This window comes from Rhinoderma darwinii (genome assembly GCF_050947455.1).
Source record: "Rhinoderma darwinii isolate aRhiDar2 chromosome 2 unlocalized genomic scaffold, aRhiDar2.hap1 SUPER_2_unloc_31, whole genome shotgun sequence".
Taxonomy (NCBI): Eukaryota; Metazoa; Chordata; class Amphibia; order Anura; family Rhinodermatidae; genus Rhinoderma; species Rhinoderma darwinii.
Genome location: NW_027461698.1, coordinates 992,002 through 1,002,586, shown reverse-complemented (window position 1 = coordinate 1,002,586; position 10,585 = coordinate 992,002). Strand labels below are relative to the sequence as shown.

At 48.3% G+C, this 10,585-nt stretch overlaps 7 non-coding genes across 7 annotated transcripts; all 7 read left to right on the top strand.

Moving 5' to 3' along the window:
- Positions 1–985: 985 nt before the first annotated feature.
- LOC142677358 (U2 spliceosomal RNA) lies at positions 986–1,176 on the top strand. Its single transcript, XR_012852386.1, has one exon. It is a non-coding gene; the product is annotated as a U2 spliceosomal RNA (small nuclear RNA).
- Positions 1,177–2,441: 1,265 nt separating this feature from the next.
- LOC142677357 (U2 spliceosomal RNA) lies at positions 2,442–2,632 on the top strand. The gene has a single exon (XR_012852385.1). It is a non-coding gene; the product is annotated as a U2 spliceosomal RNA (small nuclear RNA).
- Positions 2,633–3,739: 1,107 nt separating this feature from the next.
- Positions 3,740–3,930, top strand: LOC142677356 (U2 spliceosomal RNA). Its single transcript, XR_012852384.1, has one exon. It is a non-coding gene; the product is annotated as a U2 spliceosomal RNA (small nuclear RNA).
- Positions 3,931–5,060: 1,130 nt separating this feature from the next.
- On the top strand, positions 5,061–5,251 carry LOC142677355 (U2 spliceosomal RNA). Its single transcript, XR_012852383.1, has one exon. It is a non-coding gene; the product is annotated as a U2 spliceosomal RNA (small nuclear RNA).
- Positions 5,252–6,381: 1,130 nt separating this feature from the next.
- Positions 6,382–6,572, top strand: LOC142677354 (U2 spliceosomal RNA). The gene has a single exon (XR_012852382.1). It is a non-coding gene; the product is annotated as a U2 spliceosomal RNA (small nuclear RNA).
- A 1,260-nt stretch (positions 6,573–7,832) lies between these two features.
- Positions 7,833–8,023, top strand: LOC142677353 (U2 spliceosomal RNA). Its single transcript, XR_012852381.1, has one exon. It is a non-coding gene; the product is annotated as a U2 spliceosomal RNA (small nuclear RNA).
- Positions 8,024–9,289: 1,266 nt separating this feature from the next.
- Positions 9,290–9,480, top strand: LOC142677352 (U2 spliceosomal RNA). The gene has a single exon (XR_012852380.1). It is a non-coding gene; the product is annotated as a U2 spliceosomal RNA (small nuclear RNA).
- The last annotated feature ends 1,105 nt before the right edge of the window (positions 9,481–10,585 follow it).

Here is a 10,585-nt window from a genome sequence, read left to right as displayed (position 1 = left end):
TAGGTAGGTTAAAGAGCTGCACCTGAGCCAGCCACTGATTGATGCAGCACCATAGTCAAATAGTGGAGTGGAGTAGGGGAACAGCAAACAGCCATTAAAGCAGCCAGCCCGCCCGCCCGCCCATCACAATGGACCTACCTGTGTACACTAGATGGATGTGATGGAATGTACTGTGGTCCCTACATTTCAAGAAGAAGTAAGAATTGCAGTTGCAACAAACCCTTGCTTGCCTACAAAGAGAGCAGCAATTTGGATTTGTTACTATGTTACCTGGAAGAATAACAAACTGTGCAAGGATGGAGGTTGTAGGAGCAAGGAGAACAAGTTGTCTGTAAAGTTGGTGGATGCCTATTTTCCATTTTGCAGTCCCTTGTCTCCCTCTTGTGGCCTCCTGGAGGCAACTAGCTGTGCAAAAAAAAGACAGCCTGGGGGCCGGCTGTTGCAGTGTTGCCCTCTCAGGCAACACTGAGTGACTGACTGAGCCGCACCGTCTTATATAAAGTTCAGACGGAACTTTGCACGTGTCATAGTGGAGACCTCAGGAGCCAGAGCCAGCTTTCTGACATCATAATGGGGCCTCAGAGATAAAAGCCTGGGCCCAGGCAGTGTTGGTCAGTGCTGCTCAGCAGGCAGCACTGGACTGGATTAAAGCTGATACAAGGTGTGAAAGGAGAAGGGGTGGCAGTGGGCATGCACTTACTGCTGCTGCTGCTGCTGCCAGTGTTTGCACGGCAGGAGGGCATTTGGGCGTTGCCAGGAAGGCGTTTTTATGTCGATTCCTCCTCTTTCAGCACTGCATTGTGGTGCAAGCAAAAGAAGCAAATCCTGTCTTGCTTCCTCTCCGGCCTTTATTCACCTCCCGCGTAGCTGTGAGTGTGTGTGAGCCTGCAGGGCCCCATGGAATTGCCTAGGAGTAGGCTGAATCGCTGCAAGGGGTGAACAGCAGTATTGGGCAGGCTCGGTCAACGCGCGGCACGTTCGGGTTATCGCTTCTCGGCCTTTTGGCTAAGATCAAGTGTAGTATCTGTTCTTATCAGTTTAATATCTGATACGTCCCCTATCTGGGGACCATATATTAAATGGATTTTTAGAACAGGGAGATGGAAATAGAGCTTGCTCTGTCCACTCCACGCATTGACCTGGTATTGCAGTATTTCCAGGACCGGTGCACCCTTTCCTTATGTGTTTACTAAAATCAGATTCCAAAGTGCTTTTTGTGTTTGCCATTGTTTTTGTCTTTCGGATGGGATCTCCCCCTTTTAATCCCATTATTTCAACACCTGTTGGACAATGCATTTGTACAGTCATGTGTGATAATGAGCTAATTTATTAAATGCAATTAATTAATACATTGCCACCTCTTGTTTTGTGTCGTCTGTGTTTCTGGCATTTCACATTGGAACAGCTCATTCACCTTCCTTGTCTTCTCTCCGCCCTCCCTCCTAGGTAGGTTAAAGAGCTGCACCTGAGCCAGCCACTGATTGATGCAGCACCATAGTCAAATAGTGGAGTGGAGTAGGGGAACAGCAAACAGCCATTAAAGCAGCCAGCCCGCCCGCCCGCCCATCACAATGGACCTACCTGTGTACACTAGATGGATGTGATGGAATGTACTGTGGTCCCTACATTTCAAGAAGAAGTAAGAATTGCAGTTGCAACAAACCCTTGCTTGCCTACAAAGAGAGCAGCAATTTGGATTTGTTACTATGTTACCTGGAAGAATAACAAACTGTGCAAGGATGGAGGTTGTAGGAGCAAGGAGAACAAGTTGTCTGTAAAGTTGGTGGATGCCTATTTTCCATTTTGCAGTCCCTTGTCTCCCTCTTGTGGCCTCCTGGAGGCAACTAGCTGTGCAAAAAAAGACAGCCTGGGGGCCGGCTGTTGCAGTGTTGCCCTCTCAGGCAACACTGAGTGACTGACTGAGCCGCACCGTCTTATATAAAGTTCAGACGGAACTTTGCACGTGTCATAGTGGAGACCTCAGGAGCCAGAGCCAGCTTTCTGACATCATAATGGGGCCTCAGAGATAAAAGCCTGGGCCCAGGCAGTGTTGGTCAGTGCTGCTCAGCAGGCAGCACTGGACTGGATTAAAGCTGATACAAGGTGTGAAAGGAGAAGGGGTGGCAGTGGGCATGCACTTACTGCTGCTGCTGCTGCTGCTGCTGCTGCTGCTGCCAGTGTTTGCACGGCAGGAGGGCATTTGGGCGTTGCCAGGAAGGCGTTTTTATGTCGATTCCTCCTCTTTCAGCACTGCATTGTGGTGCAAGCAAAAGAAGCAAATCCTGTCTTGCTTCCTCTCCGGCCTTTATTCACCTCCCGCTTAGTAGCTGTGTGTGTGAGCCTGCAGGGCCCCATGGAATTGCCTAGGAGTAGGCTGAATCGCTGCAAGGGGTGAACAGCAGTATTGGGCAGGCTCGGTCAACGCGCGGCCCGTTCGGGTTATCGCTTCTCGGCCTTTTGGCTAAGATCAAGTGTAGTATCTGTTCTTATCAGTTTAATATCTGATACGTCCCCTATCTGGGGACCATATATTAAATGGATTTTTAGAACAGGGAGATGGAAATAGAGCTTGCTCTGTCCACTCCACGCATTGACCTGGTATTGCAGTATTTCCAGGACCGGTGCACCCTTTCCTTATGTGTTTACTAAAATCAGATTCCAAAAGTGCTTTTTGTGTTTGCCATTGTTTTTGTCTTTCGGATGGGATCTCCCCTTTTAATCCCATTATTTCAACACCTGTTGGACAATGCATTTGTACAGTCATGTGTGATAATGAGCTAATTTATTAAATGCAATTAATTAATACATTGCCACCTCCTGTTTTGTGTCGTCTGTGTTTCTGTGTTTCCGGCATTTCACATTGGAACAGCTCATTCACCTTCCTTGTCTTCTCTCCGCCCTCCCTCCTAGGTAGGTTAAAGAGCTGCACCTGAGCCAGCCACTGATTGATGCAGCACCATAGTCAAATAGTGGAGTGGAGTAGGGGAACAGCAAACAGCCATTAAAGCAGCCAGCCCGCCCGTCACAATGGACCTACCTGTGTACACTAGATGGATGTGATGGAATGTACTGTGGTCCCTACATTTCAAGAAGAAGTAAGAATTGCAGTTGCAACAAACCCTTGCTTGCCTACAAAGAGAGCAGCAATTTGGATTTGTTACTATGTTACCTGGAAGAATAACAAACTGTGCAAGGATGGAGGTTGTAGGAGCAAGGAGAACAAGTTGTCTGTAAAGTTGGTGGATGCCTATTTTCCATTTTGCAGTCCCTTGTCTCCCTCTTGTGGCCTCCTGGAGGCAACTAGCTGTGCAAAAAAAAGACAGCCTGGGGGCCGGCTGTTGCAGTGTTGCCCTCTCAGGCAACACTGAGTGACTGACTGAGCCGCACCGTCTTATATAAAGTTCAGACGGAACTTTGGCACGTGTCATAGTGGAGACCTCAGGAGCCAGAGCCAGCTTTCTGACATCATAATGGGGCCTCAGAGATAAAAGCCTGGGCCCAGGCAGTGTTGGTCAGTGCTGCTCAGCAGGCAGCACTGGACTGGATTAAAGCTGATACAAGGTGTGAAAGGAGAAGGGGTGGCAGTGGGCATGCACTTACTGCTGCTGCTGCTGCCAGTGTTTGCACGGCAGGAGGGCATTTGGGCGTTGCCAGGAAGGCGTTTTATGTCGATTCCTCCTCTTTCAGCACTGCATTGTGGTGCAAGCAAAAGAAGCAAAACGCGCGGCACGTTCGGGTTATCGCTTCTCGGCCTTTTGGCTAAGATCAAGTGTAGTATCTGTTCTTATCAGTTTAATATCTGATACGTCCCCTATCTGGGGACCATATATTAAATGGATTTTTAGAACAGGGAGATGGAAATAGAGCTTGCTCTGTCCACTCCACGCATTGACCTGGTATTGCAGTATTTCCAGGACCGGTGCACCCTTTCCTTATGTGTTTACTAAAATCAGATTCCAAAAGTGCTTTTTGTGTTTGCCATTGTTTTTGTCTTTCGGATGGGATCTCCCCTTTTAATCCCATTATTTCAACACCTGTTGGACAATGCATTTGTACAGTCATGTGTGATAATGAGCTAATTTATTAAATGCAATTAATTAATACATTGCCACCTCTTGTTTTGTGTCGTGTGTGTTTCTGTGTTTCCGGCATTTCACATTGGAACAGCTCATTCACCTTCCTTGTCTTCTCTCCGCCCTCCCTCCTAGGTAGGTTAAAGAGCTGCACCTGAGCCAGCCACTGATTGATGCAGCACCATAGTCAAATAGTGGAGTGGAGTAGGGGAACAGCAAACAGCCATTAAAGCAGCCAGCCAGCCCGCCCGCCCGCCCGCCCGCCCGTCACAATGGACCTACCTGTGTACACTAGATGGATGTGATGGAATGTACTGTGGTCCCTACATTTCAAGAAGAAGTAAGAATTGCAGTTGCAACAAACCCTTGCTTGCCTACAAAGAGAGCAGCAATTTGGATTTGTTACTATGTTACCTGGAAGAATAACAAACTGTGCAAGGATGGAGGTTGTAGGAGCAAGGAGAACAAGTTGTCTGTAAAGTTGGTGGATGCCTATTTTCCATTTTGCAGTCCCTTGTCTCCCTCTTGTGGCCTCCTGGAGGCAACTAGCTGTGCAAAAAAAAGACAGCCTGGGGGCCGGCTGTTGCAGTGTTGCCCTCTCAGGCAACACTGAGTGACTGACTGAGCCGCACCGTCTTATATAAAGTTCAGACGGAACTTTGCACGTGTCATAGTGGAAACCTCAGGAGCCAGAGCCAGCTTTCTGACATCATAATGGGGCCTCAGAGATAAAAGCCTGGGCCCAGGCAGTGTTGGTCAGTGCTGCTCAGCAGGCAGCACTGGACTGGATTAAAGCTGATACAAGGTGTGAAAGGAGAAGGGGTGGCAGTGGGCATGCACTTACTGCTGCTGCTGCTGCTGCCAGTGTGTGCACGGCAGGAGGGCATTTGGGCGTTGCCAGGAAGGCGTTTTTATGTCGATTCCTCCTCTTTCAGCACTGCATTGTGGTGCAAGCAAAAGAAGCAAAACGCGCGGCACGTTCGGGTTATCGCTTCTCGGCCTTTTGGCTAAGATCAAGTGTAGTATCTGTTCTTATCAGTTTAATATCTGATACGTCCCCTATCTGGGGACCATATATTAAATGGATTTTTAGAACAGGGAGATGGAAATAGAGCTTGCTCTGTCCACTCCACGCATTGACCTGGTATTGCAGTATTTCCAGGACCGGTGCACCCTTTCCTTATGTGTTTACTAAAATCAGATTCCAAAAGTGCTTTTTGTGTTTGCCATTGTTTTTGTCTTTCGGATGGGATCTCCCCTTTTAATCCCATTATTTCAACACCTGTTGGACAATGCATTTGTACAGTCATGTGTGATAATGAGCTAATTTATTAAATGCAATTAATTAATACATTGCCACCTCTTGTTTTGTGTCGTCTGTGTTTCTGTGTTTCCGGCATTTCACATTGGAACAGCTCATTCACCTTCCTTGTCTTCTCTCCGCCCTCCCTCCTAGGTAGGTTAAAGAGCTGCACCTGAGCCAGCCACTGATTGATGCAGCACCATAGTCAAATAGTGGAGTGGAGTAGGGGAACAGCAAACAGCCATTAAAGCAGCCAGCCCGCCCGCCCGCCCGCCCGCCCGCCCGTCACAATGGACCTACCTGTGTACACTAGATGGATGTGATGGAATGTACTGTGGTCCCTACATTTCAAGAAGAAGTAAGAATTGCAGTTGCAACAAACCCTTGCTTGCCTACAAAGAGAGCAGCAATTTGGATTTGTTACTATGTTACCTGGAAGAATAACAAACTGTGCAAGGATGGAGGTTGTAGGAGCAAGGAGAACAAGTTGTCTGTAAAGTTGGTGGATGCCTATTTTCCATTTTGCAGTCCCTTGTCTCCCTCTTGTGGCCTCCTGGAGGCAACTAGCTGTGCAAAAAAAAGACAGCCTGGGGGCCGGCTGTTGCAGTGTTGCCCTCTCAGGCAACACTGAGTGACTGACTGAGCCGCACCGTCTTATATAAAGTTCAGACGGAACTTTGCACGTGTCATAGTGGAAACCTCAGGAGCCAGAGCCAGCTTTCTGACATCATAATGGGGCCTCAGAGATAAAAGCCTGGGCCCAGGCAGTGTTGGTCAGTGCTGCTCAGCAGGCAGCACTGGACTGGATTAAAGCTGATACAAGGTGTGAAAGGAGAAGGGGTGGCAGTGGGCATGCACTTACTGCTGCTGCTGCTGCTGCCAGTGTGTGCACGGCAGGAGGGCATTTGGGCGTTGCCAGGAAGGCGTTTTTATGTCGATTCCTCCTCTTTCAGCACTGCATTGTGGTGCAAGCAAAAGAAGCAAAACGCGCGGCACGTTCGGGTTATCGCTTCTCGGCCTTTTGGCTAAGATCAAGTGTAGTATCTGTTCTTATCAGTTTAATATCTGATACGTCCCCTATCTGGGGACCATATATTAAATGGATTTTTAGAACAGGGAGATGGAAATAGAGCTTGCTCTGTCCACTCCACGCATTGACCTGGTATTGCAGTATTTCCAGGACCGGTGCACCCTTTCCTTATGTGTTTACTAAAATCAGATTCCAAAAGTGCTTTTTGTGTTTGCCATTGTTTTTGTCTTTCGGATGGGATCTCCCCTTTTAATCCCATTATTTCAACACCTGTTGGACAATGCATTTGTACAGTCATGTGTGATAATGAGCTAATTTATTAAATGCAATTAATTAATACATTGCCACCTCTTGTTTTGTGTCGTCTGTGTTTCTGTGTTTCCGGCATTTCACATTGGAACAGCTCATTCACCTTCCTTGTCTTCTCTCCGCCCTCCCTCCTAGGTAGGTTAAAGAGCTGCACCTGAGCCAGCCACTGATTGATGCAGCACCATAGTCAAATAGTGGAGTGGAGTAGGGGAACAGCAAACAGCCATTAAAGCAGCCAGCCCGCCTGCCCGCCCGTCACAATGGACCTACCTGTGTACACTAGATGGATGTGATGGAATGTACTGTGGTCCCTACATTTCAAGAAGAAGTAAGAATTGCAGTTGCAACAAACCCTTGCTTGCCTACAAAGAGAGCAGCAATTTGGATTTGTTACTATGTTACCTGGAAGAATAACAAACTGTGCAAGGATGGAGGTTGTAGGAGCAAGGAGAACAAGTTGTCTGTAAAGTTGGTGGATGCCTATTTTCCATTTTGCAGTCCCTTGTCTCCCTCTTGTGGCCTCCTGGAGGCAACTAGCTGTGCAAAAAAAAGACAGCCTGGGGGCCGGCTGTTGCAGTGTTGCCCTCTCAGGCAACACTGAGTGACTGACTGAGCCGCACCGTCTTATATAAAGTTCAGACGGAACTTTGTACGTGTCATAGTGGAGACCTCAGGAGCCAGAGCCAGCTTTCTGACATCATAATGGGGCCTCAGAGATAAAAGCCTGGGCCCAGGCAGTGTTGGTCAGTGCTGCTCAGCAGGCAGCACTGGACTGGATTAAAGCTGATACAAGGTGTGAAAGGAGAAGGGGTGGCAGTGGGCATGCACTTACTGCTGCTGCTGCTGCTGCCAGTGTTTGCACGGCAGGAGGGCATTTGGGCGTTGCCAGGAAGGCGTTTTTATGTCGATTCCTCCTCTTTCAGCACTGCATTGTGGTGCAAGCAAAAGAAGCAAATCCTGTCTTGCTTCCTCTCCGGCCTTTATTCACCTCCCGCGTAGCTGTGAGTGTGTGTGAGCCTGCAGGGCCCCATGGAATTGCCTAGGAGTAGGCTGAATCGCTGCAAGGGGTGAACAGCAGTATTGGGCAGGCTCGGTCAACGCGCGGCACGTTCGGGTTATCGCTTCTCGGCCTTTTGGCTAAGATCAAGTGTAGTATCTGTTCTTATCAGTTTAATATCTGATACGTCCCCTATCTGGGGACCATATATTAAATGGATTTTTAGAACAGGGAGATGGAAATAGAGCTTGCTCTGTCCACTCCACGCATTGACCTGGTATTGCAGTATTTCCAGGACCGGTGCACCCTTTCCTTATGTGTTTACTAAAATCAGATTCCAAAAGTGCTTTTTGTGTTTGCCATTGTTTTTGTCTTTCGGATGGGATCTCCCCTTTTAATCCCATTATTTCAACACCTGTTGGACAATGCATTTGTACAGTCATGTGTGATAATGAGCTAATTTATTAAATGCAATTAATTAATACATTGCCACCTCTTGTTTTGTGTCGTCTGTGTTTCTGGCATTTCACATTGGAACAGCTCATTCACCTTCCTTGTCTTCTCTCCGCCCTCCCTCCTAGGTAGGTTAAAGAGCTGCACCTGAGCCAGCCACTGATTGATGCAGCACCATAGTCAAATAGTGGAGTGGAGTAGGGGAACAGCAAACAGCCATTAAAGCAGCCAGCCCGCCCGCCCGCCCATCACAATGGACCTACCTGTGTACACTAGATGGATGTGATGGAATGTACTGTGGTCCCTACATTTCAAGAAGAAGTAAGAATTGCAGTTGCAACAAACCCTTGCTTGCCTACAAAGAGAGCAGCAATTTGGATTTGTTACTATGTTACCTGGAAGAATAACAAACTGTGCAAGGATGGAGGTTGTAGGAGCAAGGAGAACAAGTTGTCTGTAAAGTTGGTGGATGCCTATTTTCCATTTTGCAGTCCCTTGTCTCCCTCTTGTGGCCTCCTGGAGGCAACTAGCTGTGCAAAAAAAAGACAGCCTGGGGGCCGGCTGTTGCAGTGTTGCCCTCTCAGGCAACACTGAGTGACTGACTGAGCCGCACCGTCTTATATAAAGTTCAGACGGAACTTTGCACGTGTCATAGTGGAGACCTCAGGAGCCAGAGCCAGCTTTCTGACATCATAATGGGGCCTCAGAGATAAAAGCCTGGGCCCAGGCAGTGTTGGTCAGTGCTGCTCAGCAGGCAGCACTGGACTGGATTAAAGCTGATACAAGGTGTGAAAGGAGAAGGGGTGGCAGTGGGCATGCACTTACTGCTGCTGCTGCTGCTGCTGCTGCTGCTGCTGCCAGTGTTTGCACGGCAGGAGGGCATTTGGGCGTTGCCAGGAAGGCGTTTTTATGTCGATTCCTCCTCTTTCAGCACTGCATTGTGGTGCAAGCAAAAGAAGCAAATCCTGTCTTGCTTCCTCTCCGGCCTTTATTCACCTCCCGCTTAGTAGCTGTGTGTGTGAGCCTGCAGGGCCCCATGGAATTGCCTAGGAGTAGGCTGAATCGCTGCAAGGGTTGAACAGCAGTATTTGGCAGGCTCGGTCAACGCGCGGCCCGTTCGGGTTATCGCTTCTCGGCCTTTTGGCTAAGATCAAGTGTAGTATCTGTTCTTATCAGTTTAATATCTGATACGTCCCCTATCTGGGGACCATATATTAAATGGATTTTTAGAACAGGGAGATGGAAATAGAGCTTGCTCTGTCCACTCCACGCATTGACCTGGTATTGCAGTATTTCCAGGACCGGTGCACCCTTTCCTTATGTGTTTACTAAAATCAGATTCCAAAAGTGCTTTTTGTGTTTGCCATTGTTTTTGTCTTTCGGATGGGATCTCCCCTTTTAATCCCATTATTTCAACACCTGTTGGACAATGCATTTGTACAGTCATGTGTGATAATGAGCTAATTTATTAAATGCAATTAATTAATACATTGCCACCTCCTGTTTTGTGTCGTCTGTGTTTCTGTGTTTCCGGCATTTCACATTGGAACAGCTTATTCACCTTCCTTGTCTTCTCTCCGCCCTCCCTCCTAGGTAGGTTAAAGAGCTGCACCTGAGCCAGCCACTGATTGATGCAGCACCATAGTCAAATAGTGGAGTGGAGTAGGGGAACAGCAAACAGCCATTAAAGCAGCCAGCCCGCCAGCCCGCCCGTCACAATGGACCTACCTGTGTACACTAGATGGATGTGATGGAATGTACTGTGGTCCCTACATTTCAAGAAGAAGTAAGAATTGCAGTTGCAACAAACCCTTGCTTGCCTACAAAGAGAGCAGCAATTTGGATTTGTTACTATGTTACCTGGAAGAATAACAAACTGTGCAAGGATGGAGGTTGTAGGAGCAAGGAGAACAAGTTGTCTGTAAAGTTGGTGGATGCCTATTTTCCATTTTGCAGTCCCTTGTCTCCCTCTTGTGGCCTCCTGGAGGCAACTAGCTGTGCAAAAAAAAGACAGCCTGGGGGCCGGCTGTTGCAGTGTTGCCCTCTCAGGCAACACTGAGTGACTGACTGAGCCGCACCGTCTTATATAAAGTTCAGACGGAACTTTGCACGTGTCATAGTGGAGACCTCAGGAGCCAGAGCCAGCTTTCTGACATCATAATGGGGCCTCAGAGATAAAAGCCTGGGCCCAGGCAGTGTTGGTCAGTGCTGCTCAGCAGGCAGCACTGGACTGGATTAAAGCTGATACAAGGTGTGAAAGGAGAAGGGGTGGCAGTGGGCATGCACTTACTGCTGCTGCTGCTGCCAGTGTTTGCACGGCAGGAGGGCATTTGGGCGTTGCCAGGAAGGCGTTTTTATGTCGATTCCTCCTCTTTCAGCACTGCATTGTGGTGCAAGCAAAAGAAGCAAAACGCGCGGCA